Genomic DNA, 20058 nt, shown 5'->3' with positions numbered 1-20058 from the left:
GAATAGGGCCTAAGGAAGGTAAGGGACAGTAAAAACTGGTGGGTGCGCTGCATTTTTACTGCCCCCCCCCCCCCCCCCAAATGCAAGTGTATATGAACTGGCTAGTTGAATTACCCTTTATTTATTTTTTTTACATCTGTCTGGGACTTCAGTGATTATTGCATGCAGCTGAATTTCCAGCACAGCAATTCTGCCATGAACAGTAACCTCTTTACAAACGCCAAAGACATCTGTGTGGCAGCAAAAGGCTTGGCTTTAATGCCCATACACCACACATATGCATTGCTGGGCAACTGATGTGTATGTGCTGAGAGCGCAGGGTAGCTAGTAGAACCAAAGGATGGTGCTCACAGGTGGGTAGGGATTGGAACTAAGTTGGGTGCTTGGAGGTGGGTGGGGGTGGAATTAAGGGATGGTGATTGGAGGTGGGTAGGAGGTGGAACCAAGGGGTGGTGCTTGGAGGTGGGTAAGGGGTGGAACAAAGAGATGGTGCTCAGAGGTGGATAAGGGGTGGGTAGGGGGTGGAACCAAATGAGGATGCTCAGGGGTGGGTAGGGGGTGGAACCAAGGGACAGTGATTGGAAGTGGAGAAAAGGAGGAACCAAGGGATGATGCTTGGAAATGGGTAGGGGGTGGAACCAAGGGACGGTGCTTGAAAGTGGTAGGGGGTGGAACCAAGGGATGATGCTTGAAGATGGGTAGGGGATGGAACCAATGGATGGTGCTTGGAGATAGGAAGGGGATGGAACCAAGGGATGGTGCTCAGAGGCAGGTAGGGGGTGGAACCAAAGGACAGTGTTCAGAAGTGGGTTGGGGGTGGAACCAAGGGATGATGCTTGCAGATGGGTAGTGGGTGGAGCTAAGTGATGGTGTTCGGAGGTGGGTAGGGGGTGCAACCAAGGGACAGTGCTCAGAGGTGGGGAGAGGGAGGAACCGATGGATGTTGCTTGGAGGGGGGTAGGGGGTGGAACCAAGGGATGATGCTTGGAGGTGGGGAGATGGAGAAACCAATGGATGTTGCATGGAGATGGAGGTGGGTAGGGGGTGGAACCAATAGATGGTGCTCGGAGGTGGGGAAAGGGTGGAAACAAGGGACAGTGCTAGAAGGTAGGTAGGGGTGGAGTGAAGGGATGGTGCTTGAATGTGGGTAGGGGGTGAAACCAAGGCATGGTGCTCAGAGGTGGGTAGGAGCCAATGGACAAAGCTCAAAGGTGGGTGGGGGTGGAATTAAGGAACAAAGCTCAGAGGTGGGTAGGGGGTGGAGCCAAACAAAACTCGGAGGTGCGCAGGGGGTGGAGCCAAGGAACAAAGCTTGGAGGTGGATAGGAGGTGGAGCCAAGGAACAATGCTCGGAGGTGGGTAGGGGATAGAGCCAAGGAACAAAGATCTGAGGTGGGTAGGGGCTGGAACCAAGAAACAAAGCTTGGAGGTGGGTAGGAGGTGGAGCCAAGGAACAAAGCTTGGAGGTGGGTAGGGGGTGGAGCCAAGGAACAAAGCTTGGATGTGGGTGGGGGTGGAATTAAGGAACAAAGCTTGGAGGTGGGTGGGGGTGGAATTAAGGAACAAAGCTCGGAGGAGGGTAGGGGGTGGAACCAAGGAACAAAGCTCGGAGGTGGGTAGGAGGTGGAGCCAAGGAACAAAGCTCGGAGGTGGGTAGGGGGTGGAGCCAAGGAACAAAGCTCAGATGTGGGTGGGGGTGGAATTAAGGAACAAAGCTTGGAGGTGGGTAGTGGATGGAACCAAGGAACAAAGCTCGGAGGTGGGTAGGGGGTGGAGCCAAGGAACAAAGCTCGGAGGTGGGTAGGGGTGGAGCCAAGGAACAAAGCTTGGAGGTGGGTGGGGGTGGAATTAAGGAACAAAGCTCGGAGGTGGGAAGGGAGTAGAGCCAAGGAACAAAGCTCGGAGGTGGGTGGAATTAAGGAACAAAGCTCGGAGGTGGGGGGGGTGGAATTAAGGAACAAAGCTCGGAGGTGGGTGGGGGTGGAATTAAGGAACAAAGCTCGGAGGTGGGTAGGGGGTGGAACCAAGGAACAAAGCTCGATGGTGGGTAGGGGGTGGAACCAAGGAACAAAGCTCGAAGGTGGGTAGAGGGTGGAGCCAAGGGGCAGTGCTTGGAGGTGGGTAGAGGGTGGGGCCAAAGGACAGTGCTTGGAGGTGGGTAGAGGGTGGGGCCAAGGGACAGTGCTTGGAGGTGGGTAGAGGGTGGGGCCAAGGGACAGTGCTCGGAGGTGGGTAGGGGTGGAGACAAGGGGTGATTCTTGATGAGTGTCGCCCTCTGAAGTATGATCCCTTTTCAGAGGAGCTTGTTTTAACCCCTGAAAGCCCACACCCCTGTGCTGCCCCTGTGTGCGCAATGCCTGGTGTTTGGTGGACTTTACTGAACACATCATGCAGCTGCAGACACATCCTTCAGCAAGGTACAGAGGGCTGACTAGGAGGCATTAACATTACTGAGGCATGAGGAGCAGAAAGCCTCAGCCTGCACTGATGATCCCCCTCTTTCCTCCACACCACAGGGATGCCCCTTGTTCCTGGCAGGGGTGACGGTGACACCTTGCAGCCTGCACACAGCACAGCATTGCCACTACGCTGCAGTTCTTCGGCTCACTGGTAGGGGTCCCCCCTGGGCTCTCCTCCATTTGGTTTCTATGGGAACCCTTCCCCCCGGCCCCGCAGCGGTTGTGCTGTGAAGCGCCCACCGATGGAGGCAGCCGGTAATGTCCCTCATACAGCTCCCCGTCTCCTCCCCGCCCCGCCCAGTACGTACGCTCTGCATACTCTGCATAATATGCACCAATCAGAGCGCGGCGCTGGGGGAGGCGGAGCGGCAATTACCCCTGGTTATAACAGAAGGGGGCGGGGTTCGTTGGTCTCCATTAGCGCGCTCACCTGAGGAGAGAGGGGGAGGGGAGGGACAGGATGAAGAGAACCTGTATTGGGGTGTGTGGGGGGGATATTCTGGTGATTTGTGAATGGGAGTGTATGGGGAGCTCCCAGCACACCCCACTCCTCATGTCTGTGCATTAGCAGCCCTCAGGATACATGTACCTCCATGTATGTGTGTTAGCCGCCTTACCTCACCGTTCCTCCCTATGGAATGTACATTTTCCTGGAAACTGAAAAACACACAAATTGTTTTCTTTTTCTAATGTACGGGTGTAAGTACGTTCTTACATTGTGTATCCGGCTGTAATATGCAGGAGCGTTGTCAGGTACGTTGTTGCCAGAGGCAGTAGTTTTGCCCCCCCTCCACCCCCCTATTTGTACAGTTATGATTGGTGTCCCCATTACTGTGGAAGCCCACCCACAATCCACCAAAAATGGTTTACGCTTCTTTTGTGGGATGCCATGGTAATGGGGGCACCCTGCGGCGAGCGTTTGTTTTGTTTGCTAGGACACTGACAACCAATGGCGCTGTGGCCCAACCACCAGTGTCCTAGCAACCAGTGATGCTGTGCAACTAGGATGCTGACGGCTGGGCTAAACATTGGTTGCTAGGACATAAGCAACTGGACTCCAGAAGATTGGTTGCTAGGATGCAGGCTAGGCTTGCCACCTCATCCCCTAAAAAACCAAACACATTGATTACACAGGTTCTGAGGCTAATGTAACGCAGATCAGGCACTAGGTGAGTTTAATTACCTAATCATCCGCAGAACCTGGGTCATTAATATGTGTTGGGGTTTAAACGGACGAGGTGGCAATCCTAAGGGCCAGTTCACACTATAGAAACGCAGTCCAGATGCGTTCCGGATAGGTTTTTGCATGAGCGTTTTTGACGCATTCCAGTGCGGGTTTTTTAACGCATTTCAGTTAATTTTTTCCTCTCTCTTTTTCAATTGAAATAGGGACATGTGCGTTCCAGTGCGTTTTTTGTTCATTCCGGTGCGTTCCAGTAGAGTTCTGTGCAAAAAAAATGCAGCCTGCTCTACTTTTTTTTCTGTACCCAGAACACACTGGAACTGCAAGTGCTGATGTGAACTATGACATTGACAACCATATAACCTACTTTCTGTTCGTTTTGGATGCAGAAAAACCGCAACTGAAACATGTAGTGTGAACCAGGCCTCATACAGGCGGCTGGGCTGCACAACATCATTGGTTGCTAGGATGCAGGCAGCTAGGCTGCACAGTGTCATTGGTTTCTAATATATAATTAGCTGGGCTGCACAACTTCATTGGTTGCTAGAAGACTGGAAGCTGGGCTGCATAGCTTCATTGATTGTTAAGATGCAGGCAGCTGGGTTGCACAACATCTTTGGTTGCTAGGATGCAGGCGGCTAGGCTGCACAGTGTCATTGGTTTCTAATATATAATTAGCTGGGCTGCACAACATCATTGATTGCTAGAAGACTGGAGGCTGGGCTGTATAGCTTTATTGATTTCTAAGATGCAGGCAGCTGGGTTGCACAACATCATTGGTTGCTAGGATGCAGGCGGCTAGGCTGCTCTGTGTCATTGGTTTCTAATATATAATAAGCTGGGCTGCACGACATCATTGGTTGCTAGCAGACTGGAGGGTGGGCTGCATAGCTTCATTGATTGCTAAGTTGCAGGCAGCTGGGTTGCGCAACATCATTGGTTGCTAGGATGCAGGCGGCTAGGCTGCACTGTATCATTGGTTGCTAGGATGCAAGTGGCTGGATTGCACAACATGGTTATTGGTTGCTAGGGGACTGGGTGGCACAGGGTCATTTGTTGCTAGGAGGCTGGAATGCACAGTGTAATTGATTGCTAGGAGACAAGGGGATTGGCTGCACGGTGTAATTAATTGCTAGGAGACAGGAGACTGGGCTACAAAACATCTTTGGTTGCTGGGACGCAGGTGGCTGTGCTGCACAGCATCATTGGTTGCTGGTACGCAGGTGGCTGTGCTGCACAACATCAATGGTTGCCTTGGAGACAAGAGTCTGGGTTGCACAGCATCATTGGTTGCAAGGAGGCAAGAGTCTGGGCTGAACAGCATCATTGGTTGCTAGGAGAAGGCAGGCTGGGATGCACAGCATCATTGGTTGCTAGGACACAGAAGGATAGGTTGTACAATGTCATTGGTCGTTATGGTGGAGTCAAATGCACTGTTTACTTTTATTTTTGCTCTTTATTGAAATGACATTTCATTTAACTCCATGCAGTGCAGCAGGTGAGTTGCACCGCACAAAAATGCAGACATGTTGCATGCAATGCACACCATTGGACATGTATGCTGTGAATAGGACACATGGAGAACACATGAAGAGACAGCCTTCTCCCAGTCACGTCAGAGAAGAAGATGGCGGTGTGTGACCCGGTGTGTGGCGTTGGCGTGGCACTGGGTGCGCTGGCCACGTGAGTATGTTTCATTGTGTAGAACCCATCGAAGGTAAGAAGGGAAACGATTAGGGGGAAGAGAGTTCAATTTAAACTCCTAAGCGTCAGGTTTGTGATGGTTGTGAAAGATAGGAGGGAGAGTTCCATGCATTTGTCCCAGGAACGCATAGGGCCCTAAATGGGGGGCCCACTCAGTACAGCAGTCAGCTGCATCCCGCCATGGGCTTTGATAGGCTTTCTCCAGGCATTTTTCACTCACCCATCAGGGCAATTTGATATTTGTCTAACTCCTTCCAAAATCTAGCACACTGCATACATCTGGGCGGAGAGCCCTTGGAAGGAGTACTAAGGCAGGGTGCTGTGATGGTTTCAGAAAGCTACGCTGGCCCCTTCCACCAGCCATGATCTGCCTGCATCGCATAGAGGTGCACAAAGACCCAGTGAGGGCATCACATAATATGAAATGAGGTATCTAATGAGAACAGAAAGGTTTTATTGAATCATTTCACTAACATGTTGATGAGGGGTGAATGGAGGAACATATGCTCGCTTTAAAATAACATTCTACTTTTAAATAGAGGAGTCCTTTTTTTTTTTTCTTTTTAGTACGTGAGTTAAGAAGTACAGCATATTACAGCCCGGTGGAAAGGTCACGGCGGAGGGTCCAGGGGGTTTGCGTGGCCTGGAACAGCATTACATGCTCAGGTCTTTGACGAGCAGCATTTATGGATGCGTCTGTGAAAGCACAGGTGATTCAATTAGTGAATCAATCACTGGGATTGACTTAACCCGATTCACTAATTGAATCATGCTTGCTTTAGCAGAGATAGCTTAAGGCCGGAGACGTTGAGGAATGAAATCTGCCGATGCTTGACTGCTGATATCTCATTGAGTCCGCGCACTATTGAAAGCATGTAGCGGCATGTACTATGTGAACTGCTGGTGTTTTCATCGTTCCATTTTTTATTTTTTTTTTTAAGATGACTTCTTAAGGTGAAACTATACTCATATTGTGCTTTTTACCCCAGCATTTCATATTCCTGCTATGTGCCTACTGTAATTGTATGAAAAAGTATCCTGTTCTCTTTGTATTGCTTCCTTTGTGTGAAATATTTGGTGGTCCTGCCTAGGGTTGCCACCTCATCCCTTTAAAAGTGAACACATATTAATTATATTAACTGACCTGATACCCAAATAGTACCCTACCCTTGCCCTCCGCTCCTCACAGGACCTCCTGCTCTCTAGCTCCCTGGTCTCCTCCTCCCACGCCCGATTGCAGGACTTCTCCAGTACTTCCCCCATCCTCTGGAACTCCCTACCCCAATCCATCAGACTGTCACCTACCCTCCTCACCTTCAGGCGCACCCTGAAAATCCTCCTCTTCAGGGAAGCCTACCCCAACCTCACCTAACACCCGACCTCACCTAACAACTAACCTCCTCCACTCCACCCACCACTCCATCCCCCACAGCCATCTCCTCCTGTGCCACCCTCCCCTCCCTCCTAGATTGTAAGCTTGAAAGAGCAGGGCCCTCGAACCCCTCGTGTAGTGTATTGTTACTGTCTTGTCTCATGTTATGTCCCCCTTGCTACTGTACAGCGCTGAGCATACCCTTTGGCGCTATATAAATACTGTATAATAATAATAATTATACAGGTTCTGCGGCTGATTAAAGTGGTAATTAAGGGCTCTTTCACACAAACGTTCCGATCGGGTCCGCCTGCCCTTTTTTCAGGTGGACCTGTTTGGAAACCTCCATTCTCCTCTACGGAGTGGCGGGTATAAACAGACATGTGTCCGTTTACACCCGCCTACATCCGATCTGATCCGCCAAAAAGGGAAGGATGGGGATCCCAATTCCCCTTCCATCCATTGGATTGGGTCGGATTGAAAGGCGGTCCGTTTTCATCCTACCGCCAATTGAGAAGAGCAAGCAGCTCTGTTTCTGCTCTGTAGCAGCAAAGCAGACACAGAGCTGTCATCCGCTTGCTCAACGGGGATCAGCAGAGAGATCCCTTGCTGAGCAAGCGGATCCGCTGAACGGGTTCGCTCCGTGTGAAAGGACACTAAAATCACTGCTTTATCTGTGTTAAATTAGCCACACAACCTGTATAATTGATATGTGTTCAGTTATAAAGGGATGAAGTGGCAACTCTAGTCCTGCCAGTTCCTCTGCTTTCCTATTTCAAACTGACCAAGCTAGTCATGAGAGCACATTCATCCCAGTGTGGTCAGTTTTCTTCTTTGCATTCTATATAGGAGCATAGCCTGCTTGTACTCCAGTGATTAGACTTGTGCTGACACCTCCCACCCTGCACAGCTCTGCACTGGGAAGATGCGAGTACTGCTGTTTCTCTGCCTCCTGCTGACATGCCCCCCTGTAGTTTTCACTCCAAGCTTTCTAAGCCCCATTTGCAGCTGAGAACAGAGCTCTGATAAAGAGAGAACAGATCACTTATCAAAAAAAAAAGGAAAAAAATGTATTTATCTATTTAGTTTATAACTATACACACGTTTTGCCTTTCATTTCTTATTTAAACTGAATGGGTTGTTTTGCAAGGTGGGCGTTTATGTATACTTTAAAGTTTAATCTGTTTATATATTATAAATGCTAATAACATTTTTCTTGCATACCTTATTGTAGACCGAGTGACATCATCGGTGGGTATCAGTGCTTCTCTATGCACTGAAAGAAGATCATGGCTGGTGGGAGAATCTGTGCATAGCTTCTTGAAAACTGTAGTCTGCCTTAGGTAACACCTGCTTGTAATGCTGAGGCTTCACAATTGAAAGAACACAAATCCAGTGAATGAGAGGGGTGATCCAGGGACAGTCAGGCTAGGGAAGAAAGCGCTAGATGCTGCTGGGTGTCCTCCAGCCAGAGAGTGCGCAATGAAACCGGAGCAAGCAATTTCAGTACAGGAGAGAAGCCTATACAGATGTGGTTTTAGCTAGTGTAGGGAAGGGTTAAAATCTGACAGGTTTTATTCTTTTAATGCTTTCTATGTTCCATTCTGGAGATTTTCCTTCAACTTCTGCCCTAGTGATACAACAGGGAATGTATTTACGCAATGCTCTACCCATATATTATATATTCACATCAGTCCTTGTCCTCAAGGAGCTTACAAATTAACATCCCTAACTCACATTCATATGTGCCCATACTAGGGCCAATTTAGACAGGAGCCAATTAACCTACCAGCATGTCTATGGAGTGTAGAAGGAAACCGGAGTACCCGGAGGAAACCCACACAGGCACAGGGAGAACATGCAAACTCCATGCAGGTACTGGTGTGGTTGGGATTTGAACCGACAACCTTAGGGCTGCAAGGCAGAAGTACTAACCACTTATCCTTCTTGGACGGTTGTCATCAGGTTAGATACCCCAATTGGAAGATTAGATTAGAATATTAAATTAGAAGGTTTGGACAGGTTCAGACTCCCAGGATTGTACTGCTATTTTCTTCACAAGTATGTTAAAGAGGTACTGTCAGTGGAAGCTGTTCCCAAAAAAAGACAAGCAGAGGACAAAGGTCTAGTCACCAGAATTGCTTATAGGGTCCCTGTAACTGATCCTTTCCCCATTACTGACACAATCTGGCCATAAATGGATCAAAATTCAGCCTGTTCAATCAAGGATGAGATGAATTTCGATCCATCAATGGCAGTTCTTGTTTGTGAGAAGTCGATCTGGTGATTGACATCTCACGAATGGACTTGTTGGAAAATTTTTGTTCAATCAGCGCTGCAGCCAATTAGCTGCAACGCTGATCAGTGTATTCAGTGTATTCCCTGCTTTCACAATACAAAGCAGAGCAGGGAGGATTTCCCCCATCTATCTCCTTTGTGCAAATGGGGGAATCCGTTCAGCTCGCTGGCTGATTGAAAGAAATGGAACTATCTATAGCTAACTTTAGCGTGCCTTGTTTCACATTGCATCACTGTGTGGAACCACATGGAAGAAAAATATATTTGAAGTATGACAGACTGACAACAAAGGCGCAGCGCTGTACTAATGATAATCAGATATGAATTGCAAATACTGATATACCAAAAAATTGATTAATAACAGTGTAATCACAATAGCACAGTCTTAATAAGCATGTAATCCCACTAATACTGAAAAAGGTAACTAAAAGTGACAGTAGTGCATATACATAAAGTGACCACTTAGTGCTAAAGTGTCAAAGTGTTTGTATATAAATAAATGACGTATGTGATCCACTGTGCGTCTTCCAGTGATCAAATATTCGAATTATACACTCACCAGATGCATAATTCCAATATGCATATAGAAACATGTATCATCTCCATGGTTCAGTGGAATCATCTTATGGGTACGTGATTTCCTGAATTATTTTTTTAAATTCTGTCTCTCAGAGTGGGAATGCACCTACAATGTGAATTTCAGACCCCTCCATGATTTCTAAGTGGGAGAACTTGCAAAATCGCAGGGTGTTCAAATACTGCTGTTCCTCGCTGTATGTGCGCACGCACGCACACACACACACGTTTTTATTACAAGATATATGAAAAATATTTTTAAAAATACATATCAAATATACTGTATGTCTTTAAAAATACAAATCTACATTTTTGGAATGCATTTACAAATATATGTTACAATATATGATACAATTACTTTTTTAAATGTTAAAAAAAATCTGAAGAATATATTTAAACAAAATATAGTTTTTTAAAATATATTCTACTTATTTTTTTAAGATATAAAAAAGACATTTTAACATATATTTTACATATACTTGTAAATGCATTCCAAAAATGTAATTTGTATTTTTAAAGACATACAGTATATTTGAAATGTATTTTTAAAAATATTTTTCCTATATTTTGTAATAAAAAAGCATTTCAACATGCAATGTGTGTGTGTGTGTGTGTGTAGGTATGTATGTATGTGTGTAGGTAGGTAGGTATGTATGTATGTATGTATGTGTGTGTGTGTATATATATATATATATATATATATATATATATATATATATATATATATATATATATATATATATATATATATATATAAATAATTGTTTTTTGTAAATATATTGAATATGGTCAAAATTGTAGCATTTCAAATATATGGCAATATATTTGGGAAGAATATTTTTAATATATCAAGCACAGAGGTTCAGAAAGATCCACAGAATGAATGAAGCAGAAGCAGGGAGATGCTTGTCTATAGGTCCTCAGGTACAGCTTTCTCTCCAGCAAGGAAAACCGTAAGCAGCAGAGTAGTGATATCACTAAACCAGAGGCAGCATTGCCTTAGATCTCATTGAATATATACAGCTTTGAGGCTCAAGGTATTCAACACCAAAGGTACATTTTCAGGCTGCTACGCAGGTGCAAATAATACTTCTAGATGTTCCATATCACAGCAAATCTTTGCTATGTCGAGTTTAGATCAACTTTAAGATTTCTGTATTTTTCTTTGATCTATTGATAAATATTTCTTTTGACACTCAGGGCTAACATTGATATGAAAATAAAGACTTTACCTGACTTCTTTCAAATATGCATCTACCCCTAAAATCACGGAAGACAGCAAGTGCTGGTAAGTGGCAGAGTGTTGGGGCCTACTGATCTTTGTTTGATTTAAATCAGTGGTGTTATGAACACTGTGGCCTAGAAGGTAAAGACTGAGTTCCTTTGTGAAAAAAATAATAAACGTACATAATTTTGGAGGAGAAAATGTGCATTTACTAAGTTTTGTAACAAGAGCCTGCAGAGCATTTCACTTGCGATCAGTAGATCTTGGGTACAATGTCAGGCTCCTGCAGACAAAGTCTACAGCTTTAGGCCCAGACCTATGTGTGGGCTGTCAGTTTGAAAGCTGCAGGGCTTTTGAATGAACTAAGGGGGCGCTCAGCGCCCTCACAGCTCATTGAGATCTACAAGTTATGTGCCTTGGTGGCAGACAAGACTTGTAGTTTTCTCATTCACAAATTGCTGTGAATGAATGATGTGGCTGTGCGGGCAGAGCAATTTCAAAATGTGACAATGGGTAAGGAAACCCCCACCCCTTGTTACAAGGAGAGGGGCTGTGGCAGAGGGAGGCAAATGATTAGGAGCATGTTACATGTTACACCCTAAATTTGGGTGTAACATGTAACATGCTCCTAAGGCTCTATTCACACTTGTGCGCCTTGTCATGCAACTTTGGGGTCCAAAGACACATGACAAGTCACACCCCATGTTCCCAATGAGTACCATTTATATTTGTGCTACTTCAAGTCGCAGCGACTTGAAAGTAGTTCCTGCACCACTTTGGTCTGACTTTCATGTGATTCGAGGGCCTTAGACTTCAATTTTAGCCCTCTAAAGTTGCATGAAAGTCGCACCTGAATGATATTCATGCCACTTGTGCGACTTTGTAGAGCACAAACAATCATCTTTTGTCAGAGCCAAAGTTGCACTCATCCAAAGTCACGTCAAAGTTGTATCAAGTCGCACTGTAAAGTCGTAATGAAAATCTTATGATTTTGAAGTCGCACAAGTGTGAATGGAGACTAAAGATGAACCTGTTCTTTAAAAGAAAACTATAATGGCGCTTGATCAGTTATATTTATTTGTTTTTATGTTTACAAACCTATAGACTGTTCTTTTATGTCCCATTTTTATATATTCATATTTTTAGTATAGAAATATTTAACACGGGGTTTCCATGGCACTGTGTTTACATATTGTTCTGTACTTCTTACAAAAGCTTTCCTGCATCAGCTGCTTGCTTGTGTTCTGTCTCTCTCTAATTGCTACGCCATGTAGAGTTTCTAGACCAGGGACAGGTGGAAGCTTGTTATTCCTCTGATTCAGTCAGTTGTGTGTATTGTGAATAGTTCTGCACATCAGGAGATCAACTTACTCTCCTTATTAACACTCATATTGAACTCAAATTAAAATATCTGTAAAATCAAGATATAGAAAACCCATAATGGCAAAGCTAACCCACAAATTTCTGTTAGTTGAAACATTCCAAAAATGACTGTAAATACTTTTTTTTTTTTTTTTTTTTTTTTTTCGGTCTGCTTCATTCCCCCCAGCTCTGAGGGTAGGGGAGGAGTCTAAAAATCACACTCACACCACTCTAGAGACTCTGCTGCTCTTTAAAATCCACCTATATTGACAGTGATACTCCCTAAAGAAGCTGCTGTCAATCTAGAGGTAGGAACGGACCAGGGGATGTAGGTGCATTGTATAATCACAGGCTAACTACTAGAGTGTACAGGATGCAGTACGTCGGTGTGCTGATAAGTGCTTGACAGCTCGACAGCAAGAAGTAGCCTGGGTTTCTCATTGTGTTGAGGTTCCAGGAAGCCGTGGTTCCTTTAAGGATTACCAATTATTTTACACATAATGAAACAGATTATTAATAAATAGCATACATGTAGGTTTAAAGGAATAGTCCACCTTTAATAAAATCCATGTTTCATGTTAGACCCCACTTATCTGAATTGTGGGGTGCTTCTTGCTCCTGCCTGTTGATCTTTTAATTCAGCGCAGCTGTACCTGCTTTGCATCATCCATTCATGGGAATTTGTGAATGAGAAGACTACAAATCCCATCTGCCACCAGGACAGAGGGACTCACGGATTGCTTTATTATTATTATACAGGATTTATATAGCGCCAACAGTTTGCAGAGCGCTTTACAATATAAAGGAGACGGTACAACTACAATACATTTCAGTACAGAAGGAATAGAAGGGCCCTATTCGTGGAGCTTACAATCTAAATGCTTTACTTTATTGATTGATTTAACCACTTGCCCTCAAGAGGATTTACCCCCCTTCCTGACCAGGCCATTTTTTGCGTTACGGCGCTGCGCTATTTTAACTGACAATTGAGCAGTCATGCAGCGCTGCACCCAAATGAAATTTACGTCCTACAATTTTGAGAAAACCCCCCCCCCCAATATTTTTGACTTTTTGCTATTAACCACTTCAATACCAGGCACTTTTACCCCCTTCCTGCCCAGGACAATTTTCAGGTTTCAGCTTTCTCACACTTTGAATGACAATTGTGCAGTCATACAACATTGTACTCGAACTAAATTTTATAATTTTCTTCACACAACCAGAGCTTTCTTTTGGTGGTATTTAATCATCGCTGGGGTTTTTATTTTTTGCTAAGTTAACAAAAAAAGATCAAAAACACGTTTTCTTTGTTTTTGTTATAAAAGTTTGCAAATAAATAATTTGTTGTTTATAAATTTAGGCCAAGATGTATTCTGCTACATGTCTTTGGTGAAAATAACCCAAATTAGTATTTATTATTTAGTCTGTAGGAAAGTTATAGAGTTCACAAACTATGGTATATATCTGAAAATTGATCAATCCTGAAGTACTGACAGTCAATATAATTTCATGAGGTCCAAGAATGTCAGAACAGTACAGATATCCCCCAAAATGACCCCTTTTTGCAGAGTAGACAGTCCGACGTATTTCATAACAGGCATGGCAAGTTTTTTGAAGTTGTAATTTTTTTTGTCATAATTTTTCGGAAATGAAGAAATAAAAAATGATTTTCACTATTTTTTTTTTTACATATTGTCACCAGTGCAGTACGGCATCATCATATAACTGGCATAGCGGTGATCAGGGACACTGATTGGTGACAGTACGAAAAAAAAAATTTATAATTTTAAATTTTTTTATTTTTATTACATTTTTTTTCATATTTCACTATGACCAAAGTAGTATAATGTTACCATAGTAACATTGTACTACTTTGGGGAAGTGATCTTTTTTTTTATTTTTTTATTTTTTTACACAATTTGCTTATAGCAAAGAATTACTTTGCTATAAGCAAGCATTTACCTGAATGAAATCGATTCATTCAGGATTTTTTTTTTTCTTAACTGTGATTTGGCCACAGCTAATCACATGACACAGCTGGGCTGTGGTTGGCCCAGCTTGTGCATGTGATCGCTGTGACCATTCACAGCTAGCCACACTTGTATACAATGGATGGCATGATAGGAAGACATCCATTGTATACAACTGTTATGTGACCTGCTGTGATTGGTCACAGCAGGTCACATGGTACCGGCAACGGGGCCGGTACTCAGATCTGTCATCGGCTGTGTCCGAGGTACACTGCCAGTGACAGATCGCGGCTCTGCGGGCATGCAAACTGCGCATGCCCGAAAGGACGCCATATGGTGTCCACCCGGAGCAGTGAGGGTTTTTGCCGGCTTCCATTCGGCCCTAGGCCAGGCAGGAACCGGTTAAACATGACCAATAAAAAAATGTAAAAAAATCAAATTTCGGCATAAATTTAGGCCAAAATGTATACTTCTACATGTAATCCCAATATGTGTAAATTAATTGGTTTACGTGACAGTTATAGCATTTACAAATGGAGGTATATATACTGGAATTTAAGAAATTTTTTTTTACTAGTAATGGCGGCGATCAGCGACTTATAGCGGGACTGTGGCAGGCATTTTGACACTGGGGGTAACTGACTTGGTGTCACTGACATCCCCAGTGACACCAATACAGTGATCAGTGCTAATAAAAAACACTGACACTGTACTAATGGCACCGGGCAGGAAGGGGTTAACATGTGGAGTGATCAAAGGGTTAACTGTGTGCTGTTTCACAACTGTATGCTGTTTCAACTGTAAGCACAGTGCTTGGTATGGCTCTGCTATGCAGTGTGCAGGAGCTGACAAGGGAGAGAACTGTATTGTTTACATACAGTTCTCTCCCCCATCGGTAATACTCGGCGATCTATGGGTGCCAGCGAGTAATCACTGGCTGGGACCCGGTGACTGACAGCCAAGGCCACAAATGGCGACTCACGCCCCTTGCCTGGAACTGAAAAATCATGTATATATGTGTGATTTTGTGCACCCATGCCGCCTTGTAGCAGTATTTCTGCTATAGGGTGGATAGGGCCATAGGGCGGTTAACGGCAGGGTGGTGAGATCACTGCATTTGTAGTCCATTGTTTATTTCTTCCAGCCCTAATCACACGAGTGTTTTTCCACAGTGAGAATGGCAGCACCAGGAATCTATTGATTCCTGCTGCTGTTCTTGACATGTGTGAGTAGCTAGTCATCAAGCCTGTACACTTCAAAGACAGGTTGTCAGCAGCAACCTGGCAATGGCCAGTGGCAATGATCCAACAGTGATCACTGCTGGATGCACTTTGTGCACCTTACAAACGATCTCTACTCTGTATGGACTGGGAGCCAGGGGTAAACAATACAGGAGCCTGTGCATTGCACCCACAATACGCTGGTCACTGTTGCAATGCTTTGCACACAAAAATTTAATAAATGTAATTTTTTTATTCATTCGTTGTTGGCGCATTTAGTTTGGTAATGTTGATTTTGGGTTTAAACGTTGGGCTAAGTTGCAGGAAATAGGGGCGCACCTACCTTATATTAGAAAAAGATTGATATTAATATCGTGACCGGACTCCTTTAATTGGTCAGTGTTTTCCGTTGGTATAAAAATGACAGTTATATCAGATTTTTAATCAAAAAATGGTATATACCTATAGACACAGAGCTGTGCCTGCCAGATCTACGGCTGATTCTTTGGTCGAACAATCTTTTGTATAAATTGTGATTGGATTAAAAGTAGCAACTTTTGTCTACTGTAAAAATTGTACATCCAAAGAAAACACCCGCAAAGGTGCGAGATCATATCAAAACCATATCTCCAGGTGCAGAAAAGGTGTGTTCTCTGTACAACCATTCTGTTATATTAAGATGGAAACTTAGATATGTGAAAAAAGTGTTTGTGCAGCAGCTGAAAAATTCCTGTTCAATATTTCAGTTTTTCTGGCTGCATCTGTATGTTGCAAAAATCATTTGGATAAAAAGCTGAACAATCTTTCCCTCAAAATGGCACAGGTGTTAAAGCTGAGCTCCATGAAAACAGTGTAGTATCGAATCACAGCACCTCCAGGCTGGTGCCCCCTGCCTGTGAGCATATAAATATATATATATATATATATATATATATATATGTATATATATATGATTTTGTGCAGGGAGTCTGCTCTGCTATAGGGCGTAGTGGAAACTGGTTAAAGAGGAACTTTATCCACCTCTGCTTTTTTTTTTAACCTCTTACCTGTTATGCATAGTTGTACTTAATTCACTACTCACCCGCCTAGAGAATCCAGCATTCTTCTACTGCGATCCACCGCTCTGCTACCACAGCCTAGGATCCCCACTCTCATGTTATTCTCTGATGTCATCAGGAGGTTCTTGCACCTTGCATCTAGTGGTGCCCCACCAGGTCTGCCCACCTGCCGCTGTATGCGCCTTTACCTGCTGCCTCCTGGTAAAAGAGATGGAAATATCCCAGTAGACTGTGGGAGCAGGAACACGTAATCCTTGCCTAGGCGAGAATGGCAGCAGGGGGTGAGGCTAGAATAGAAAAACATTTTCTAGAGTCTGGTCATGTGACCTGCTTTAAAAGGAATATTATTCACTGATCTGCAATTCTTGGAGTGAAAGGGACCTTCAGACCCATAACAAGTTCAGTGCTAGATTCCATTCTGGGGTACGGTTTCCCTGTTCCCTCTGAGGAGCAGGGAGCCAGTTTTGAACCAGTAAGTGGGCCTCAGTGCGTTCTTACAATTTATGGGTTCACCTTGTACTCACAAGGTTCATATTTGGACTTTGTATAGTCCATGTAAGGCCTTTACATCATGATGACACATAAGATTGGGAATTAGAAATGTGCTTTTCGTAAAAAATACATTTTTGGACGAAAATGTTATTTTCAGAGATATAGTTGTATACAAATGGACATAGTAAGGAATGGCAATGAATGAAAAAAAAGTTATAACGAAATTAGTGAATGCATTTGTTTCATTCGGATGACGTCACATGATTCGGTAGTAGTTCAAGCCCATGGGGAAATTAATTTTTGAGTAAAGTGATTTAAATGGAATTTGTAATTGTCACAGTCAGTCAGTTCACTTCAGCAATCCAATGCAATTCTTACGTTTGAAAAATTATTATCCGAATTATCCATGAACTATTCCGTTGTGTCCGAAAATATCAAATAGTTTTGATACAGTCAGGTCCATAAATATTGGTACATCGACAAAATTCTATTGTTTTTGGCTCTATACACCACCACAATGGATTTGAAATGAAACAAACAAGATGTGCTTTAACTGTAGACTGTCAGCTTTAATTTGAGGGTATTTACATCCAAATCAGGTGAAAGGTGTAGGAATTACAACAGTTTGCATATGTGCCTCCCACTTGTTAAAGGACCAAAAGTAATAGGACAATTGGCTTCTCAGCTCTTCCATGGCCAGGTGTGTGTTATTCCCTCATTATCCCAATTACAATGAGCAGATAAAAGGTCCAGAGTTCATTTCAAGTGTGCTATTTGCATTTGGAATCTGTTGCTGTCAGCTCTCAAGATGAGATCCAAAGAGCCGTCACTATCAGTGAAGCAAGCCACCATTGTATATGAATATCGAATCCACCCGAAATATCAAAACTGAACACTAATATGTAGCAATCTTACGCAAAAACTGCTAAATTTTTCAAATCCACCCGTACCAACGAATACAAGAAATGAATGGGGAAGAAACAAAACGAATTCAGGAAATGAATGGGGAAGAAACAAAACGAATTCCGGAAATGAATTGGTTCAACATAAGGAACATGACGAAGCAAAATTCTTCAATGAACGAATGCATCCAAAATGAAATGAAAATTTATGGCATGCACATATCTACTGGGTACAGTACCACCTTTATGGGTCCACCCTTATGTTGTAACAAGCTTTTTTTTCAATACCTTTCCAGTTTGGAGACTTGTTTAATTATCCATAATGAACATCCAATCAATTATTTTCAACTTCCTCTTACTTGGTCAGTCCCATCAAATCTGATGTATTCTATGTAGATGCCTGTGGAGAACTCTACATCTTCTTGTCTTTGTTATGACATTCGGCTTTAAAACTTTGACATGTGAGTTCTCAGCTCCACCCATCTGTTGTTATGAAGAGGATTCTCCCTCTTTCTTTCTCTGTTGTATTTTTAATGTATTTTCCACCATGGAGAAGGAAGCTTTGTGATAAGAGTATGGACACAGGGGTGACCTGGTCACTGGAACCCTTTTGAAAATTATTTGTAGACAGTAGCTGGTTTAACCTAGTAGAATCTACTTATAACTGAAGTATTAGTGTTGGGTGGACTAACCCTTAACCTTACTGGCTATATAGAGAAAAAACAGGCTTGACCTTCTTTAATAAATCATTGCCATGCTATCTCAGGAATAGTGAAGTGTTATGCTGTTACATTGAAGAGCTGTGGTTCTCTTCTTTTTTTTTCCAGTTTTGTGTTCTTGATAACAATGAGTCACAAATGAGTTTTACCTGCATATTTTCTTTAGTTTTAATATGATAGCCGCATAGGTCAAAGCTGAGCTTAATGGGGAAAGGAGATTGTTAATGGGAAAAAGGTCCTCTACCTGAAAAATACCACTCCATTATCCACTAATGTTTACAATATGCTTTTACGTTAAAGTAGACAGCTACTTAACCAGGTTTTTCTTATTACTCATATATGGCCTTCATCCAGCATTATAGGCAAACTGATATCATTGTATAGAATGCTCAGAATTGTAGAGTGGCATCATCACATATACACAGTTCTAATATGATCAGTATTACTGTTCTCTGTGTAATGTGTGAGCTCAGTAACAGTCTTAAGCAATAAGCATTAAGGTTGAATTTAGTCATTGCTGCAGATGGTTAGAGACTAGGCCTAAATAACCTGGGTTGGGTCAGAAGAGCCACCTGCACCTTTATGGGGTGCCCATGGATTGGCTGATGTCTTATTAAGAAAGATAGGAGGTTGAAGGTCTACTCACTGCTGGAACAAATTGTGCACCATCAGGACTCAATATAGTCTTCTGAGCAGTGTGGTCAGTGGGTATTAGTAGCATTTAGGAGGCAACAGCTTCATTACTTTTCCTCTATAGAAAAGGGATATTTTAGCATGATTTTGTAATAAAAAATCTCTTGTCTAAGGTCTCATTGGTGTACCTCTCCCAGGTATTCCAAGTGGTTGAATGGCATGATTTTTATCAGACCGTGTTTGGATGTAGATGTATCACCCTTATAGATATGTGCGATGTTAGGTAAATTTAATTCTTTAGCTCTCCTGTAATCAATGGAGCTGCTTGTGATTACTCTTGTCTGCTCTGAGTTTCACAGGCTGTGGGGTTGTCTGCTTCCCCTTGCCTTCTGGATGATTCTGGAAAGTAGTGGGCTGGGTGAGTTAACTCTACAGTATGAATATTTATGTGGTCCTAGCCAATCCCTGGGGGAGGGCCCCCAGTAGGTGGCTGGGAGGGAGCAAAAATAGGTTGAGGCTTGGAGCACAGGGGTTCTTGTCCAGGAGAAGAAGATCTGAGCCTGAAGGGCTGCTGCCCCTCTGGGCAGTCCAGCTGTGCTTCTTCATTTGTTCATTGAAGTCCCAGCTATGCTAGCTGGGGATACCTATTCTACTGAACTTTGCTGAAGCTGACTGAGGGATTTCCTTTTGGGAAACTGGTCTAAAGAGTTTATGAGAAAAACGTCTGGCTGATATTAGAAGGAGGCATCCAACTATCCAGAGACATTAGTGAGTACAGATCGGTGTGTGAGATCCCAGTGACTGTGTGCTGCCACTATCCCTCTTGCATCAGAGTCCACTTGTACTAAAAGTGGACTTTGCTCATGGTGTCCCTATGTACCTCAG

Source organism: Staurois parvus, unplaced genomic scaffold (genome assembly GCF_062004578.1).
Source record: "Staurois parvus isolate SC_StPar_1 unplaced genomic scaffold, SC_StPar_1.0 ptg000423l, whole genome shotgun sequence".
Classification (NCBI taxonomy): domain Eukaryota; kingdom Metazoa; phylum Chordata; class Amphibia; order Anura; family Ranidae; genus Staurois; species Staurois parvus.
Note: the sequence above shows the minus strand (reverse complement) of the source record.